This window comes from Herpailurus yagouaroundi, unplaced genomic scaffold (genome assembly GCF_014898765.1).
Source record: "Herpailurus yagouaroundi ecotype Mexico unplaced genomic scaffold, PumYag 196, whole genome shotgun sequence".
Taxonomy (NCBI): Eukaryota; Metazoa; Chordata; class Mammalia; order Carnivora; family Felidae; genus Herpailurus; species Herpailurus yagouaroundi.
Genome location: NW_024412427.1, coordinates 784,168 through 804,690, shown reverse-complemented (window position 1 = coordinate 804,690; position 20,523 = coordinate 784,168). Strand labels below are relative to the sequence as shown.

Genomic DNA, 20,523 nt, shown 5'->3' with positions numbered 1-20,523 from the left:
GCGCGCGGGCGGTGTAGATGCGGTGGGCTGTGTTTGGCCGGTTTCGAGGCCCGGGTCGTCGGCTGCGTCCACCCCCCTCCCCCTCAACGCCCCGTCCGAACCGGAGCGGCGCCGGGAGCCCAACGCGCGCCCCGGGGCGCTGTCTGCGAAGCCCCCGGGAAGGGGCGGGAACGGCCGCCGAGCCGCCTTCTAGCTGCATTTCTGTTCTCAAGTCCGGCTGCGCCCGGCCTGCGCAGGGCCGGCTCTCCGGGCTTTGTACCCGAGCGGGCGTCCTGGTGCCTGCCGAAGCCGGAGTCGGAAACTTAAAAAACTTTGCATCCATCCCAAGACTGTTGAGAAGGAGGCTAGGGTTTTGCCGTAATGGGAGAAAGTGGAGAAGGGAATTGTTTCTCAGCCATGCAGTCTGGACGTGAACCGGCCGTGCTGGCCGCAGTTCCTTAAATGTATATCCTGCCCCCAAATAAATAGTCTGTAAGCTCCAGGAATCTTAGGAAGGCTTGACTGGTAAAAATATTCGCGTCGCAAAATCCTCCGCGCGCCTTTCTCAGGGCTTGAAAGCGAAGCGCTTTGGCGGTGAGGATCCCGCTCCTCCCAAACGCAGTTAGCGTGCCTGCTGCTGGGCTCTGAATTATTTTTGAAAGGCAAGACTGATGCTGCATCTTTATGGATACCATTTTCTTTTCTCCCCTTTCCCCGAAACGCTACGTAATCTTTAATTTTATGTATATACACACACACACATATATGTGTATGTGTACATATATATAACGTTGGGATATAAATCACCCTTGGTGCAGGTACCTTTTAATGACGCGGTGCAGCGAAATGAGCGAGCATCGGAGCCTGGTTGTTAGCATGAGCGGAGGGGAGGTAGAATGATTTACAAACATCAAGGAGGGATTTGAGTGCTGAATTATGTTTGAGTTACGGAGCTCCCTTCCAAAGGAAATTATAACCAGCGGACAATTGCTGTATTTCAAACCAAATCTGTTCCTTTCATGAGCCCTTTCTTGCTCGACTGCAATTTTTCTATGACCAGCGTGTGAGTACTGAACTAGTAGCTGCATTTCCAGCCTGTGGGCCATTTAGGGAGGGGGGTGGCAGGGCGGGGAGACCCCCATGTAAAAATAATCTTCGTGAAAAATCTTTCGGGCAACTTTTCCCCAAGAAATGTTCGTGTTTTCCACTTTTCTCTCCACATCTTTAAACCCCTTAAACATGATACTTCCTTGCATTTAGACATCCTCAGACTAAGGAAAGTACTGAGAGATGCATGTCATAAATGACGGTGTTTTGAGTCTTGCTTTTGACTGAGCATAAAACCGTGTTTTGTATGAAAAATCTCCTTGCCTTTGGAGGAAACTCTACATTTGGCACTTTTGACCAATATGGCTAGATCCGAAAGGGCCTGAATTTTTGAAAGCCGTTCCTGTGTCCCACACGTCGTTGGTAGTTAGACCATTCTCCTGCTGTAACTCTAGCTTCGCCGTATTATTAACTATTTTATCTTAAAGGAGTTGGCGGTTTTCCTCTGCCCTGAACACAGCTCACCTCTGGGGTGGCTGTGTGAATGAGAATACTCTATGAACAGATCAGTCTCTTTGCTGACGTTAAATAGCTGAAGGAAAGAAAAGAAAAGAAAAAGATGTTACCCTGATTCTTTGGGATTTTTAAAAACCAGACGCTTTCACCGCTTAAGTTCTAAAGTCTTCTTTTCATGCCTTTTGTGTCGTATTAAACACATCATAAAGAGCTATGATTTGTTGACTTGTTATAGGATTACCATTTGGCAAAAACACTCAAGACATGCTGTTTCAAAAATGTGGTCTTACTTCTGCTTTAAATTGCAAGTACGAGATTGCAAAGCCTGTTCCAGGCGGATAAATTGATAAAACGCTAGCTGCTGTTGGAACAAGGAGAAAGTCCCCAGCAAAAGCACTCTGTGGGGCAGCGAAGTACATTTTGAATTGGGTGAAGCCAGATAGGGGGACCCTGGCAGTTTGTGAAAAGGTATACACGGTCCGAGCACGTCCACTTTAAGACGGTTTGGGTTCCCCCATGACAAGATGACTCCTTTCCCACAAAGAAAAACATTTCCTTATTTTTTCGGTTACTTTTCCAAAGATAACTTGTGTCTCGGGCGCGAGAGACCAGAGTTATGCAGAAATCCAACCGTAACCGGCTCAGAACGAGGTCTCACTCTTGCTCTCCTGCCACCAGATGTTTTTTAGGTGTCCTCAGCTGGAATGCCCAGTTTGAAACTAATTAGGCCAGCAATAAACTCCTTGTATAATAAAATCGCACGCTGTTATGGTGCCTAAGTGGGGTTCCCGGCAGCTCATGACAGATGCCTCTCTCCGCAGAGAGAGAGCCTGTGGCTGTCAGGAAAAATTTCTTGGGGGACAGGAACCTCCCCAAAGATGTTCTATAAAGGGGAGAGTCACCTAAAGATGTGTTCTCCTTATCTGTGGACGGGAAGCGGCTGGTTATTCAGTCACCTCCAAAGGCCGAACCTTCCAGCTCTTGCCAGGACTGGGTTTTGTTGGTGGAAGGAAACGTCTTCTTCTTCTTCTTCTTCTTTTTTTTTTTTTTTTTTTTTTTTTTTTTCTAGCTAGCTGCTCTCAGAAGCAGTTGGTGGAGTCTGCTGAAAAGGAATCTCTACAGAGAATTAACCCCAGAGTTGAGAAAACACAGCCTGTTGACAGAAGATACACACATACTCATGCACACTCCCCACAGCGCCCTTCTCACTCCCCACCCTCCTCTCCCCACCCCCCACCCAGATCACAACAGCTTCCTGAATGGCCCACTCCCCACACCCCTTACACACACAACGGAGAGAAGATTGTAGTAGGGGAAGCGATTAGCAGAGAATTGGCCGAAGACAGTGCTTCGTTTTCGCTACTTGAAGATCTTCACTGGCCTCATGGTGTTTGACTCACGGACACCTCTTCTAATCCGAGGATAAACCCCCTCAATCAGGTGGCAAACCCTTGCGAGTGACTGGTTCAGACCCACTTGTCCCTGTAAATGAATCGGAGGGGCAGGAACTCGTTCCTCATTGCATGTGACTGAAAATCAATTTCAAGGTAGGAAAGTATCTGCCAGGTGCATTTAGGGGAGAGAGAGGACGAAGGAAGCCACAGGCTTTTAAATTTATTTTTGCTGCTTTTTCTCCTTATTTTTGTTTTTTTTTTCTCACTCCCATCCTCCCGGCGTCTTTGCCATTTGTCTCCACTTGCAAATTATATCCTTGTGTTTAATAATAATGATGAAACAGCTCGTATGCCAGGCCTGAATTCAGCTCTTGACATGTATTTTTAGGATGGGTTCTCACAACAACTCTTCGGGTTAGGTGGTGGTATTATTATTATTATTATTATTATTATTTATTATCACATCCCAACTTTGTTAAGGCAAGAGTTGAGTTTCAAGTCACATGACTCACGAGAGCCTGCAGAGGGAATGAACCCGGAATGGAGGCCTTCAGACCTCTGCGGACTGTGCGTTTCCCACGTGCTGTAAAAACCTTGGCCGAGAGGCCATTTCTGCTTTCCTTTCCCTCGGACAGAGATGCGAAATTGGGATGATCTGAAACGCATCGAGCCCAGTTATTTTCTGACTCTGCCCTGATGTTTCGTTGTTGTTCTGAACGGAAGAAAAAATCATAGTAAGTAATTAGGAAACACCAATATGAGCCTTCCCGAGTCATGGTGTTTAGCAGGTTGTGTATGGGTCTATAAAGGATGTCTGTTTACAAGGGCTAATTTGATTCGTTCCTTCGATACTATAATGCGACGCATTTCAGTTCCTAAAAAGAGTCAATAAGTTTATAGGCAGTGGCAAAGCCCTAAAATGTTCCGGTAGGCGGTCCAAATGGAGCTTACCGGAAGGTGCTGGATCGCTATGGGTGGGTTCTTGTTTGGGGGGGTGAGATTATAAACATTTGGAGAGCGAAGAATAATTTGGAACAGGTGGTCCCAAGAGTCAGGTAACTGGAGCGATTTATCTTTGGCACTTTGAAGGTTGAGGGAGGCCGTCGGTTGCCTGAATCTGAAACAAGCAGGCAGAGGGTCAGGGGGGTCTAACAGGGCTCCCGCTTTGGGACAGAGCGTGGCAGGATGGATGCGAGGGTCTGTGCATGCAGTCTGGGGTCTCTAGAAAGCAGGGTCTCTTTGCTGTGGTCATCATCCTTTGGCGATCCTGGTTGAGGGCACCGATGTGCCTGTTGTTGCCTTTTTGCAGAATCTCCCTCTGTGTTCAGATATATGCAGAAATTGAAAACAGGAACTCAGATGAATAGATAGCCAGGGGAGACAGGTTTACATCTCACCAGTTTTGAGAACGTGCACACGGTCACCTCTCTTTGCCTGAGAATGCTAATCTAGACAGATTTCAAAATGAACAGAGTGTTTCAAAGTAGTTAGAAATTATTTCGCCTTTTGGTATCGGTGGTGTTGTGTCGATAGCACAGAAACGTGTGTGATTTTCCCCCTCTTTCCCTCCTCAGTGTCTAGTATCATTAGATTTTTTTAAACTCTGCATGTTCCCAGATGTAACGTATCTGTCCATACCTACTCACAGTCGTTCCGAGAGAGCTGTCAACTCCCCGCGAATTTAACTAGAGGAAAAATGATAAAATCGACATTTTTGTCCCCAAAGAATGAGGAACCGGAGGGTCTGACTACTGTATGAATATAGCAACTTAACTTTTGTCTCACATCAGCTGAATCTGTCAGTTCCCCTTTCTTTTCTATTCGTCTCCCAAGAATGGTCTTTCGTAACTGAAATGTGCAGCATATTATTAGCCAAAAGACATTTTAATTCCGTAAAGAAAAATCATGCCAGAGACCCAGCCGAGTCTGTTTCAGCCATTATTGTTTCTGTAGCGTGCATACTTTGGGTTTCATGGTAAGATGTGGGTTTGCCAAGAAAGAAAATTACAGCGAGAAACTATGTCGAAAACATATACACTTCTGTTTAAGAAATGGGAAAAACACGGAGAAATTCTGCACGGTAATTGCTTTAACGTGAGTTCTAAATGTCATTGTTTGACTTATGTCAAAAAGCCCCTCTTAGCTAATTCTCACATATGCTGTTACTGAATCGCTTACCTTAAAAATGGCAATGGTTGGGCTTCACTTTGATGCTCTTTGAGGCTTTAAGAGATATCCTTAGCCCTAGTGGAAACGTTCCAGATTTTTAGATTGTGCAGGCCATTTTTTTTTAAGGTTACTTAGATATCGATTTTATTTTCTTGACCCAAAATAAGAAAACATGGGGAATTCTCAAAAGCTTTTTACAGGCTGCTATTATGAGAAGAGAAGCCAAACCAACATGTATTAGGTCATGAGCTTGAAGTGCATAAATGAGCCTCGTGAAGGTCACCAAAACAGAGCGAAAAACACCAGTTCTCCTTACCTCGGCCAACTCTGCATTCCTGCTGGTAGATGTGTTTGGTTGAAGTGGACACAAAAAGGGGGCTTCAAGGGACCACGGCTGAAGGATCTCAGTTTGATTTGGGTTCTGAGGATGACTGAAGACGTTCTTGGGGTAAAGCGAGGCGTGAGGGCTGGGATTCCCATCTCCTATGGACCCCTCCCTCTCTCTGCTCTGGCAGACAAAGCGGGTCCCCCCCCCCCCCCCCCCCCCCCGCCCCATTCCGAAGCAGATTTTCATTCCTGGTTACTTGGATATGTGGAAACCAGGGGCCGAAATGCCTTTTGTTCCTTCTGGTCAGTTTCTTCACCTCCCACCCCCTTCCTATAGTCACGGTGTGGTTAAGGTATTTGTTGTTTCCACAACAGTTTTTTTGTTCCTATGAACACGTATGTGGGTTTTTTTTTGGTTTTTTTTGTTTTTTTTTTTTAGCATGTGGGGCTGTGTAAATCCACACCTTTAGGTCTTTGTTGATTGGCTGCTCCCGGAAATACACACAGAGCGAGAGAGTGTCTGCTGTGTCCCCGAGTTGGGGACCAGCCTCACTGCGGATGGAAATCCCACGTAGGGAGAAAGCCTCCTTTCAGAAGAGACAGAGAGGGTGTCGATGCAAAGAGGCTGTTTTCTTTTCTGGGTGTGTATTATTTGCATGTATGGGGACTTTTGTTTCAGGGTGTTCTAGAAACATTAGTCTCTCCAGCAAAGTTATGAATGCCCTTCTTGGTTGGGAAGGTGGTGGATGGAAAGGAAAACAGGAGGCAGATTCCTGCACCTCTGGCCTTTTGTGTGACTGGTACAGTAGAGGGAAGTGATAACTTGCGGCCGGGACGGTGTCATGTGGCATGACAAGTTGTGACTTGCTGCTTGTGTTGTAAACAGAGGTTTGGCCCCATCCAGCCATGGAAAAGAATGGAGCAGAGGAAGATTATTCACTCCTGGTCTGCCATGGGCCGGAGCTCTCTGGTGCTCTGTCCTCTTGCTTTAGAGACCACGCTCCCTGGAGACTTTAATGTTGGGATGTGCAGGGAAGGAGGGGAGAAGGAATGTCTTAAACTCAGCAAATGTCTGAAATGCTCCGAACGTCTTCCACGTGGCTCTGGCGCCCACGAGAAAGGCAGAGTGTTACAAGGACGCAGAAGCAGGCCTTTGGGGAAGGGGACAGAGAAATGGGAGGGCTTTCAGAGGTTTGATCTAGAGTGGAGAATTTTCTGATACCTGGGGACCCCTGGAAGGCCTTACTGGAATGTCTTTAGGAGCCTGATTTTGGTTTTTTTTGTTTGTTTGTTTGGTTTTTTTTTCAACGTTTTACTTATTTTGGGGACAGAGAGAGACATAGCATGAACGGGGGAGGGGCAGAGAGAGAGGGAGACACAGAATCGGAAACAGGCTCCAGGCTCTGAGCCATCAGCCCAGAGCCCGACGCGGGGCTCGAACTCACGGACCGCGAGATCGTGACCTGGCTGAAGTCGGATGCTTAACCGACTGTGCCACCCAGGCGCCCCTAGGAGCCTGATTTTGGAAGTGGCCTTTCCTGCATCTTGGCTGGCCTTTCTTGGTGCTTATTTTTAGCGAATTCGCTTTTTTGGTTTTTGTTTGTTTGTTTTTAAGAAAACATAAGACTTCTTTGGGGATAATAAGTGGTCCATATTTATCGAACACCTACTGTGTGCCAGGCACTGTGCTGGCTTAACAAAACACTTTTCTGTCTCCAAATAGCCTGAGATGGACATGTGCTGTTATGATGATGATGCTGATGTCTATTTTACAGGTACAAAAATTGAATGTCAGGGAGGTGCAGTAACTTGTCCAAGGTCCTGTGGCTCATGTCAGAGCCAGGATTGAACCCAGTTTTGATTCCTCATCACTGGGATATCCAGGCTGTCCCCCTGGTGTAAGAAGAACTACTTTTCCTCTCCAAGTCTGGCCTGGAGAGCGAGATTTTATTTTTATTTATTTATTTATTTATTGTTAATTTTTTTTTCAATGTTTTTATTTATTTTTGGGACAGAGAGAGACAGAGCATGAACGGGGGAGGGGCAGAGAGAGAGGGAGACACAGAATCGGAAACAGGCTCCAGGCTCTGAGCCATCAGCCCAGAGCCTGACGCGGGGCTCGAACTCACGGACCGCAAGATCGTGACCTGGCTGAAGTCGGACGCTTAACCGACTGCGCCACCCAGGTGCCCCGAGAGCGAGATTTTAACGTCAGTCTCCACTTGTTTTGGTTGGGGATATTAACTGATGGTCAGGTACAAAAGTTGGGCTCGGAAATAAGGGACATCTGCTAATTCTCACAGAATCTTGAGCCTGTCCTTGTAGCTATCAAAGAAGGTTTACTGTTGAAATCTGTTGAGATGGTGGCCACATCTCTGCGATTAGCTGGTCTAAGCCATTGCCTATGGCTGCTTCTGTGCTGAAATAGCAGAGTCAAGTAGTTACTGCAGAGACCGCATGGCCCTTTTCAGAATACGTTTCCTGACCGCTGAGCTATTGCAATATGACAAGACAAATTTTGTTGACAAGGAAGACCATGCCCTTGGGACACTGCATGTACCGTTTCACTGATTTGTGATTCATGGAGTGCCTCCTGTTTTCCCGGTGATGGGGGAACGTGGCATTCATTCTTTCATTCATTTATTCGGTGGTATTTACTGAGCTGTGTTCTAGGTGCTGGGCTAATTACTAGGGATCCAGAGGCTAAAAGGACCCAGTCTGGTGCCTCTGATAGCGGGATCCCAGTGGATTTCCACCAATATCACACTGCCTCTTCTTTACCCTGGAGGATCCAGAGGGCAGTGATATGACTTCTTGGGCTCCCTAATATTTAAGCAACAGGTTGGAGACAAAGACCCAAGTTTGCAGACCCTTACTCAGAGAAGCCCTGCCTAATTCAGTTAAGAGCAGAACCCCAGGGGCACGTGTGTGGCTCAGCGGTTGAGCGTCTGACTTCGGCTCAGGTCATGATCTCACGGTTCCTGAGTTTAAGCCAACGGGTTAAGCCCCACATCTGGTTGGCTGCCATGAGCGCAGAGCCTGATACGGATCCTGTCTCCCTCTCTCTCTGCACCCCTGCTTGCTTGTGCACGCTCTCTCTCTCTCAAAAATAAACATAAAAAAAAAAAAAAAAGCAGAACACTGGCTTCTGTCCCTAGAGGTATGTCAGGCGGTACGAGGGGCCCACTCTCTGCCCGAGACAGACCTTCCTTCTGCTTTTGTTAAGAGGCGGTGGGAAACAGGGGGGGGGGGGGGGAGTCAGGCTTCCTGCATTTAAGTCTTGACTCTGCCGAACAGCCTAGAGATTAAGAGCATGAACCCGGGAGCTGGGCTGCTTGGATTCAAATCCCTGCTCTGCATAAACTAACTGTTTACCTTTGGGCAAGTTACCAAACTTTTCTGTGCCTCAGTTTCTTTCTTCATCTGTAAAACAGAGCGGATGACTGTGTCCCTTCCTCGAAGAGTTGTGGAGGTCGCCTTAATAAAGTGTTTGCAATAGTGCTTGGCAAACAGGATGAGTTATGTCAGAGTTGTGTGGCTGTATTTATTGTCATTATAATGTATTATTATTATTATTGTTACTTACAAGCTGCATGAAACGGGTTTTCAGTTTCCTCTCCACGACATGATAACAACAGGAATAACTGCTTCAAAAGAGCATTGTGAGAATGTAAACGAGGCAGTACGCATAGAACAGCTCGCTTTGCTAAGTGCCTGCCTCACTGACGCTCAATCAGGTAGTTGTTATACTCAGGGCAGCCACTACTGCTCTTGAGATTATAGGGAACTGCATACTGGGCCATTGATAACCCCTTTAAGCTATTGGTCAATTGAGTCCTGTTTCAATTTCAAGAGACGGCAGGGCCGTGGTTAATAAGTGCAGCCCCTGAACTCAGGCAGACCCCGTCTGAGCCTCAAGCCCACCACCACTCACGGACTGTGCCATCTGGGGCGAGGGGCTGACTCTCCCAGCTTCCCGGACGGTGGAGGCAGTGGTCGCTATTCACTGGGTGGTTTGAAGGTCAGAAGAAGTGACACCCATAAAGGGTGGAGCAGGGTGTTTGGCACATAGTAAGCACTCAATAAATGGTAGCTTGTATTATTATCATCCCCACTCCTTGCTTCACCTACACGGCCAGGAAAGTACCGAACATTAGTAAATTTTAATTTGAAAATAAAAGAACACATTTTAAAACTGCCAAACAGATTTAAAATAATATTCATTAAACAAAATTAAAATATTCTATTAAAGCCAGACTTTGGGCTCAGACCAAATTTTTATAACCCAAGCTTAAAGGCCAAGGAGTCCCCCAGCCACAATGGGGACATTGTGATTGAACTTGAGACTTCAACGCTGCTATTGAGCAGTCTTTGAAATGCACGTTTCCCTGTTAAAATAAAAGGGAAGTCATGGGAAGAAAAAAAAAATGAGGTCCACACTCACCCCAACAAACCTTAATGAATTGAAAAAGAAAAACAAAAGATTTTTCATTTTTTCTTCTGCACTTCACCCTGCCAAAGACGCATGGCCCCCTCCTAACCCCAGCTTTGAATGGAACCGGCTTAGAATGTTCCAGATCTGATATGCTCGTAGGAGCTGAGCGAGTCTCAATTCTGGTCTTCACCGGATTTTGCAGATGGTGGTGTATCCCTGACAGCTGGGGCTTGGGGGCCCTCCTGCCAGGGTTCAAATCCAGCTCTGACATTCCTTGATGTGTCCCACTCAGCTCTCCTGTGGGCTGAGCGGAGACAAACAGTTACTGGGACCGCGTCGGCCGGTGGTGAGCGAACGTACGATTTAAGTGTCTCTGCTGATGTTTAGCCTTGTGCGATTATGTGGTGAATGAAACTGTCCCAGACTTTTGGGACTTTGAAGAATTCGAGACTGCAGTCTTGCCTTACTTAATCTGAGTTTCGAGTGAAAATGATCTCAGTATTCAGGGAGGGGAACAAGGAAGGGAAAATGTGGATTTGAAAATCCCCCACAGGAGTTTTGATGTGCCAGGCACTTGCACAAAGCTTCTAGAATCCTCTCAAAAAAAAAAAAAAATCCCATGACGCACGTATGTCTATGTCACAAATGGGGAAACTGAGGCTTGGACAACTTCAGCGGCTGCTCGGTGAGATTCGATTCCAGACTACAGGCCTGTTCCACTGCACAACCTGCAGCTTCCCGGAGCAAGCACACGGACAATCCAGAGACTTCTCCCTGACTGACCGGTGCTTTGTGTTCTAGTCCTACATTTCGGTTACATCTGTCTTCCTCTCCAAGCCTGAGTCGTTGTGGCCTTTTACCTGCCTTGCCGTTGAGAATGAACGGACTTTTCCTTGAACAAGGACTTTGTTATTCTGAGTTTATTTTGAGAGAGAGAGGGAGGGAGGCAGAGAGAGAGGGAGGGAGGCAGAGAGAGAGAATTCCGAGGAGGCTCCACACGTGCCAGCATAGAGCCCCAGTAGGGGCTCAAACTCCCGAACCGTGAGTGAGATCATGACCCAAGCCGAAATCAAGAGTCAGACGCCTAACCGACTGAGCCAGATGGAAAAAGCAATGGCAGCGGGCCGGGATATCCTCCTCCAGGGGACATTGTTTGAGAACCTGTGCGGCTTCTTGCCAACCAGGAGGGCATGGCCTCCTCCTCAGACCGGGCCAGGCCCTTGGCTATGATGTGGGGTCAAGAGGCCGTGCTGTCAGAGGGTGGGCGGCTGTTGTACAGGACTTGGGGTGGACTCCCCGCTCCATCACCCACCTGCCATGTGACGCAGGGCAGAGGACTCAAGCCTCAGACTGTTCACCCGTGCGTGGGGCAGGTGCCGTCTGTATCGAATTCGTCACGCAGCCTCCGTCCGCGACGGACCGGACTCGTTCTGCGGTGCTGAGATACTATAGCACTGCTCCTCCTCCCCTCCGAAGTACTCAAAAAAGGAGCAAAAGTGAAGGTAACTTGCCCCGGGGAATCTTGGGAGTTTACACATTCGGGAAGAATCCACATGTCTCCAAAGGGCAGTCTTTTTCTTAGCGGGATCTTGTGGACCCTTTCCGCATTAACTTCACATGGGCACGAGTTTTCGTTGTTGTTGTTTGTTGCCTGTTTGTCTTGCCTTCAGCGTCCTGTCTTTATTTTCTTACGCCTTCGGAAAAGGTGTAACAAGGGTCTCAAACGAATGGTGTCACAAGGTGGAAATGGTGTAAAAATCAGGTGATTAAGGGGCATCTGGGTGGCTCAGTCGGTTGAGCGTCCGACTTCAGCTCAGGTCATGATCTCACGGTTCGTGGGTTCGAGCCCCGCATCTGGCTCTGTGCTGACAGCTCGGAGCCTGGAGCCTGCTTCGGATTCTGTGTCTCCCTCTCTGTTTCTGCCCATCCCCTGCTCACGCTGTCTCTCTGTCTCTCAAAAATAAATAAATGTAAAAAAAAAATCTTTAAAAAAAAAAATCAGGTGATTAATTGCAAAAGTGGGCACAAAGGTACAGCAGAGTTCATGAGTAAAGTTGAAGAAACGCCAGCCGGAAGATGTGAAATGCCCCCAAATTCGAGAACCTTCCACTATAGCCAGAAGAGCGGTTCTGTAACTCAGTTCTCGGGGGGAATCAGATAGAGCAAACGAGGTCTCTCAAGGATGTCGTCGAAGCGTCTCGGGGCACCTGAGTGTCTGGGCACGTTCAGTCTGTCATACGTCTTCGAAAGAACAAGTTGCCTTCGAATGAATATAATGTCAATAAAAGTGACCTCTGAGTGCTTACTCGATGCTGGGATCTGTTTTTGAATGAGCATAGGCATCAGCTTAGTTATTCCTTACAACAATTCTATAAAGGAAGAGCTATAATTGTTTTCATTTCAGATGAGGAAAGTAAGGCCCAGAGAGGTTAAGTGACTTGTTCAAGGTCACACGGCAACCAAGAAATAGAGCCAGGCTTTGTCTGTTGCCTTTATTTTATTTATTTATTTTTTAATTTGTCTTTTAAATTATTTATTGTGCAGGGGCGCCTGGGTGGCGCAGTCGGTTAAGCCTCCGACTTCAGCCAGGTCACGATCTCGCGGTCCGGGAGTTCGAGCCCTGCGTCAGGCTCTGGGCTGATGGCTCGGAGCCTGGAGCCTGCTTCCGATTCTGTGTCTCCCTCTCTCTCTGCCCCTCCCCTGTTCATGCTCTGTCTCTCTCTGTCCCAAAAATAAATAAACGTTGAAAAAAAAAATTAAAAAAAAAAATTATTTATTGTTTAAATTATTTTTTAAATCCAGGTTCGTTAGCATATGGTGCAACAATGATTTCCGGAGTAGATTCCTTAATGCCCCTGACCCATTTAGCCCACCCCCGCTCCCACAACCCCTCCAGTAACCCTCAGTTTGTTCCCCGTATTTAGGAGTCTCTTCTGTTTTGTCCCCCTCCCTGTTTTTATAGTATTTTTGCTTCCCTTCCCTTATGTTCATCTGTTTGGTCTCTTAAAGTCCTCATGTGAGTGAAGTCATAGGGTTTTTGTCTTTCTCTGACTAATTTCACTTAGCCTAATACCCTCCAGTTCCATCCACGTAGTTGCAAATGGCAAGATTTCATTCCTTTTGATTGCCGAGTAATACTCCATTGTATATGTATATATACCATATTTTCTTTATCCATTCTTCCGTCGATGCCCATTTGGGCTCTTTCCATACTTTGGCTATTGTTGATCGTGCTGCTGTAAACATGGGGGTGCATGTGTCCCTTCGAAACAGCACACACACCTGTATCCCGTGGATAAATACCTAGTCGTGCAATTGCCGGGTCTTAGGGTAGTTCTGTTTTTCATTTTTTTGAGGAATGGAGGTTGTCTTTATAACTCCTGCACTCTCTGCCTCTTTAACTGCCGTAGAAAGAATCAAACTTGCTCCTTTTTGACCTTCACTTAACAAGCCAACGAGTTAATTACGGACACGGGACATGTTAGCCTTGGCCATCATGTTTCTTTCTTTTTTTTTCCACAAGGGTGTGTTTGCGTATTCTACAGCTTCCGGTTCAGCGTAAGGCTGAACCTGAGCCGGACTGTCAAGGTTCAAGTCCGGAGTCTACTAGTCTCATGACCTTGGCTTTATGTCAGTTCTTCTAGGTCTGTTTCCGTGTTCATGAAGTGAGTCCACGTCATAAGAGTACGGAGAAGAACCCCCGATAACACGGCAGGTGTGATTGTTAAATGCTGTTTAGTCCCAGTTGAGGAGAAAGTAACTCTCGAAATCGTGTGGGGGGGGGGGGCCGCCCCCCCGTGGAGCATGAGCACTCTGGTACAGTCTGGAGTGAGAGGGAAGGGCCCGTGAGGCTCACGCTGGAAAACAGCTCGGGTTTTTCCAGACGACTTAGGATGGAGCCCGAGACACTGGCTTTCCTCATCCCCATGTGAGAAGTTGTCAGGACAAGTCCTCAGCAGGCAGCCTGGAAGTCAGAGCTGCCTGGGATCAGAACCTGTGCAGAAGAGGAAACTGAGGCCCCGGGGGAGGGGCTCTACCCGGTCACATGGCCGGTCTGTGGCCAAGCAGAGACCCCCATCCGTGCGAACTCCAGTGCCAACATAGGCCCTAATTCCAGGATGTTCATTTTTCTTCTTGGCCCCTCTCTTCTCTGGTGGAAAATGCCTTTTTCTTCAGAAGCGTCTGCCTGATCTTCAGTGACCAGATGGGCAGACTTTCTGGGCTTTGGCTGCTTTCACTTTCCTCCTCCACCTTCCTCCCCCACACCCCTGCCTCCCTTTACTCTCCAGTATGGGAAACTGAATTTCTTCGTTCGTTTGTTCGTTCGTTCGTTCATTCATTCATTCCAAAATGCGTAGAGAGTACCAGCTGCGTCGCAGGAACTACTCTGGACACGAGGAATACAGTAGAGAACAAAAACAATCAAAGTCTGCTTTCTCACAGCGCCGCAGCTAAGTGGAGAAAGACCAAACATAAACACCTAAATATGTAAAGTCCACAGAATGTCACATGGTGATAAGTCTATGGGGAAAAATCAAGAGAAGGTGGGTAGAAAGTGCCTGGGGTGGGGAGGCCTCACTGAGCAGGTGGCCTCTGAGCACAGCACTGAAGAAGTGAGGGAGCCCTGCTATCTGAGGAAGAACATTCTAGAGAGAAGAAGCAGCAAGTGCAACGCCTTGAGATGGGAGCTGCCTGGAAGCCGGTGTGGCCGGGGGCCAGCAAGCCGGGGGTGGGGGCAGATGAGGTCACAGCGGAGGGACCCAATCGGGTCCTTGCTTAGAATCCAGTGGCCGCTCTGTGTCAGTCAGGCTAGTCCAGAATCAAAATTAGCATCATTTTTTAAATGATTTTTTTAATACACAGGCCCTAAATCTGAAACCACTAATTGCAAACTCAGATACCCAGAGTTAATGAAGTGGGCAGGGTAGTTAGCTGGGAGGAATGTGGCCTCTGTGTTGCCAAGTGTTCTGTGTCTTTCAAAAGACCATGAAATCTGGATTTTATGAGAAACGCCCCAATTTTTAAGTCACCGCGAGGAACCACCAGAAGACACACACAGGCTGCCGGTACGTAAGCGACTATGCTCCCTACCACCACCGTGGACCTTGCAAATCGCCTTTCACTGAAAAGGCATTAAGCCTTTATCTCACTGTCTCTTTTCTTTTTACCAATTCCTGAGCAGAAGGATGCCAAGAGATGCTAAAAATTGTTTCCAGGAAAAAGGAGGACTCGAATCTCACGGGAACGGGGGCTGAGACTTCTTCCAAAGAGCAGTCAGCTTGCTTCGTTTTTATGTCTTTCTCAGGACGTTTTCCTGATCATCCCTCATTGTGGGTAATGACAACGTGGTCCAAATCTGTCCTCCTTCGGGTTTTCATTAGTTTCCTGATGATTATTATTTTGTCATCTGGGGTTGATTTAGGAGTGGTGAAATGTGTGCAGGTTTCACAATGGTTGTCAGCCACTGTTTAGAATGGCAAAGAACTTCTCATAGTGCTCACATTGCAAGGGGCGGGGGTGGTAGTTTCCAATGGCTACAGACATGAAAGGGGGGAAGGGGGGTGGCCCTGCAGGCGACCACAATCAGGAGATTGGAAGGTGAGTCAGTAGGCTGGGGCGGCCAGGGCGTAGGGCTGAGGAAGGCTCTCAGTGCTTTAAGGACCTGATGCGCCCAGGCTGACAGCACAGAATGCATAGTCTCCCTTCTTGACCCCAAAGCTGGAGTGAGGCAAAAACTCGGCCAAGGGGCCCCATAGCTGTTGAGATTGTTCTGGATGTAAGTAACAGAAAATTTCCGGGTTGGCTTAAGTGAAAGAAAACTTACTGGCTTGGGGAAGTGAAAAGTTCTGGGGAGGGCCGGCTTCAGGTATGGCTGGATCAGGAGTTCAAATGTAGGTGGTGGGTCCATCTCTTTCCTAACGGATGTCCCTGTTTGGGAGGATTCTGTACTCTGTCGTGTGCCACCTCTGGAGGTAGGGACGGAGGGGGAGAAAGGTAGGTTTCCAAACTGAAGTCAGCAACATTTGCCGGAAGTGGAGGGTGGACTGGTCCCTTGTGGACCCCCATACTGCATCGTAATGCACCTCTAGATCTGCCTTGCCCACTCCTCGTCTGTTGGACTACAGTGCCGTTTGTGAAATTTGTAGTTTTTCCGGGCACTGGGCTACACCGTCTGGCATGTCACTCCTGTAAGGTGGGTACTTTTAAGACATGCTGCGGCTCTGCCTTCCATAGGCTCTTTCCCACGGCCCTGGAGGATTAGCCTTTATTTCACGTAAGGGTGTTCTGGGGAAGGTTGTCTCTTCTCGTAGGTCTTGGACAAAGTTAGCGCTGAGTATTTGGGAGAGTCCAGCCAAGCATGGGAGATGCACCGGACTTTGGAGGAAAAATCAGAACTGACTCGGTGACGCTTGAGGCGGGCGGGGTGATCCCGGCTGTGCTCTGCTTATATTCCTGGGCCTCTGGTGGTCAGCCTGTGTTTCCTTTCCTCCTCTGAGCTTTGCCCTCTGTCACGGCCCCCACTCGACCTCTCATGATCCATCCAGTGGCGGTGCTGTGATGTCCGATGCAGCAAAAGATTGTAAGCTGGCAGCCAAGATGCGTCTTGTTTGGTCTGCAGAACATTTAAAACAGAAAATAGAGCCAGTGTTTGAGAATCTGGACAGGTCACACAAAAAGGCAGATTTCTGGCTTCCATTAAAAGCTCAGAAGATCTGGGGCGCCTGGGGGGCTCAGTCGGTTCAGTGTCCGACTTCGGCTCAGGTTGTGATCTCACAGTCCGTGAGTTCGAGCCCCGCGTCGGGCTCTGTGCTGACAGCTCAGAGCCTGGAACCTGCTTCGGATTCTGTGTCTCCCTCTCTCTCTGCCCTTCCCCCGCTCATGCTCTGTCTCTCTCTCTCTCTGTCAAAAATAAACATTAAAAAAAAAATTAAAAAAAAACCACTCAGAAGATCTGTCAACACGGTGCCCACATTTCCAGCTGGCTGGATTTGGAAAACCTCTTTTAGGTGGACGGGTCTGACCTCACCACAGTCCTCACCCTGCCCTAGTGTCACCCCAGCACTGGGGCTCAGGATGAGTTGCCATTGACTATTGGGCTGGTGCTGTGGGATGTCTTACAGTAAATTTAAGGGAGAAGGGAAGTCTCTCCTGTATTCAGGTCTCTATCAAAACTATGAAAACAGAATGTAAACCGAGTTGGTCACTGTTAGGAACAAAATGAGGGAGAGCTTGTGCCTTCGGGTAAGTCAAGGCGTCTCAGCCTCGGCACTATTAACATGTGGGGTTGGACAGTTCTTTGTTGCAGATGTCAGTCCTGTGCATCCTGGGGTGGCAGTTCACGTGTCCGCATATGAACCATTCGCCCTTTTGGAAGGAAGTAGGTCCCTGGGCACCAGGCACCCACCACCAGTTTGGCACAAAGAGTTACCGTAAGTGAGAAACATAGTTCTTGCTCTGAATTGTGCCCCAGCAGGCCTGCCTTTGGCAGTAAAGGTTATGAGTTGGCCGATTTGGGTTTAGTCGTAGGTAGACGTGCCAACCATGGAGGCCGTTTATGACTGCCTGTCTAAGATGTCATAGAAGGAATTCAGCATTGGATGAGAGGCTGAACCCTCTTAAAGAGTCTTGGGGGAGAATTTCTAAACTTTTAGTTGAGTGAGGCCATGGTGGAAGTTACTGTCAGTATTTTTGCCAACAGTACCGGGGGAGCATGGGCGGCAGTCAAGGCTTGTTGAAGAGTGGGGGATGGGAAGGAGGGACCAGAGGACCTCGGATGTCTCCTCCAGCTCCAGGTTCGAGCTGCAGTTCAGAGAGCTCGTGGCCCCAAGACTGGTCCAGTATGTTGTCTCCCGCATCTCGGTTGCTCGTAACCGCAGTCTGGGGTGGAAACCCACGGGGGCCCGAATGTCCAGAGGGAGGTCAGTACCCTGGGTTAGTGCTACATCCGATGTATTTTCTCCTGGCCCTTCTGCCCGTGCCTCAAATCCTGTCGGGGGTCTGAAGCGCTGTCCCTGCCTGGGTTTTCTGTAATAACAATGACGGATGCCATCCATCCACCCGACACACGTTTGCTGAACACCTGCTGTGAGGCAGCCACTGTTCCGGGCCCTCGGCAAGCAGCCGAGAGCAAAACCCACCAGGTCCTTGGCCGCGTGGAGCTTGTATTTTTCAGGGAAGGCAATGGACAGTCAACAAGTGCACAATACACACACACACACACACACACACACACACACACACACATACACACCGTGTGACAGACAAGTGCTGTGGAGAAAGCAGAGGTGGTGGGGAGGGGAGGGGAGATAGGGAGTGGTGGGGGAGCAGCAGCAGGGAAGGCTGGTGGTTTTCATCTCATTTTTATAAATTTTTTTAATGTTTATTTTTGAGAGAGACAGAGCACGAGCAGGGGAGGGGCAGGGAGAGAGGGAGACACAGAATCCCAAGCAGGCTCCAGGCTCTGAGCTGTCAGCACAGAGCCCGATGCGGGGCTCGAACCCACGAACCATGAGATCATGACCTGAGCTGAAGTCAGACGCTTAACTGGGCACTTGAGGCCGCGGTCGCATCGGTGGCCTTTGTTCTGAGTGAAGGTGAGGTGAGAGCCCCCAGAAGGCTCCAAGCGGAGGAGACACAGAACCCAACACACTTTGCAGCACCCCTCTGGCTGCTGTGAGAACAGGCTCCAAAGGCACTGGGAGACTGTTGAGGCAAGAGATCCTGGTGACTTGGTTGAGGACAGGGTCAGGGAAGGGCCAGGAGAGGGAGACGAGCAGCAGGGCTGGTGGGTAGTTGGACTCAGGATGTATTTTGAAGGTGGAGTCAACGGGATTTGCTGACGGACTGGATCTGGGAAGGGACAAGGGTCCACCGTGACTCCAGGGTTCTGGGCCCGAGCACCTGGGAGGAAGGAACTGCTGTTTCCCGAGGCGGGGATGGGGGTTGGGAGGGAAGGTCGGGAGCACCTTCTGTGAACCTGGCCTTGAGCAGGTGCTTAAATGCACACCATCTCCTTCCCCCTCCCGGGGGGGGGGGGGGGCGCTTATCGCATCTTTGAGAAGGTGTGACAGCCACTTGAGGAGGTTAAACAGCGTGCCCGAAATGGCCCCGCTGGAACATGGCCAGGCCAGAAGTCCCTCCACCGTCTGGGTCTCACCGTTTTCCTGGCTGTGCCATGTCTCCTCTTTGTTTTGAGGAAAGGAGGCAGAGAAACTGCAAAGGAACCACCCAAGGAGCCGAGTCCCTCTCCCTTGTCTGGAAAGAGCTGTCCAGTGGCTTCTCCAGGCACAGACGGGCTCTGCTTAATGGGTCCATCGCTGGCCTCTTCCCGTGACAAATTCGCTGGATACACCCCTTGAAGATTATTTTATAGCAAACCCACACGTTTTAAAATATTTTTATTCCATTTATTTAAACTATACACACACACGTGCACACACACACACACACACACACACACAATGCATCCCCCCACGTGTGTTGCAGCATTGTTTTTAATAGCCAAGATTTAGGGGTGCCTGGGTGGCGCAGTCGGTTAAGCGTCCGACTTCAGCCAGGTCACGATCTCGCGGTCCGGGAGTTCGAGCCCCGCGTCGGGCTCTGGGCTGATGGCTCAGAGCCTGGAGCCTGTTTCCGATTCTGTGTCTCCCTCTCTCTCTGCCCCTCCTCCGTTCATGCTCTGTCTCTCTCTGTCCCAAAAATAAATAAACGTTGAAAAAAAAAATTAAAAAAAAAATAGCCAAGATTTAGAAACAACCTGTGTCCACTGATAGATGAATGGGTAAAGAAATTGTGGGATATATATTTCCAACAGAATATTATTCAGCCATAAAAAAGAAGGAAATCTTGGGGCACCTGGGTGGCTCAGTCGATTAAGCATCCAACTTTGGCTCAGGTCACGGTTTGTGGGTTCGAGCCCTGTGTCGGGTTCTGTGCTCACAGCTCAGACCCTGGAGCCTGCTTCAAAGTCTGTGTCTCCCTCTCTGCCCTTCCCCTGCTTGCACTCAGTCTCTCACTCTCAAAAATAAATAAACATTTAAAAAAAAAAATGAAATCTTGCCATGTGTAAGAACATGAATGGACATCAAGGGCATTATGCTAACTGAAATAAATCAGACAGAAAAGACAAATACTATATGATCTCTCGTATCTGTGGGATCTAAGGAACTCACGCTTAAAAAAAAAAAATCAGTTGTCAGTAGCTTGGAAGGCCTTGGCTTTGTGCAGACTTAGGCTTAAATCCAGACTCTACCAATAGTTTACCTGCCTGCACCTCAGTTTTTTCATCTGTGGAATGGGTGCATTGAGAGTTCTCTAGGAATAAATGCGATACTGCCCTTAAAGCACTTGGCCCAGAGTGTATACTTAGCAAATGGGGGGAATCTCAGAACTTTGAGAGAGGAAATTAGAAAGTCGAGTTTAATTCTAGATGAAGGCTGATTTTTTTCACCTTCAAAGCCAGGGTGGGCACAGGGACTGTGAAGCTTATCATGCCTAAGAGCTTTGTGGTTTGGCCTTTTCTTTTTTCTTTTTTCTTTTCTTTTCTTTTCTTTTCTTTTCTTTTCTTTTCTTTTCTTTTCTTTTCTTTTCTTTTCTTTTCCTCTCCTCTCCTCTCCTCTCCTCTCCTCTCCTCTCCTCTCCTCTCCTCTCCTCTCC

The 20,523-nt window shown here is 48.3% G+C and overlaps 1 protein-coding gene across 1 annotated transcript in view; it reads left to right on the top strand.

Annotated features, from left to right (window-relative positions):
* Positions 1–20,523, top strand: part of EYA2 (EYA transcriptional coactivator and phosphatase 2) — a 259,835-nt gene that overhangs the window by 738 nt on the left and 238,574 nt on the right. The window lies entirely within an intron of this gene.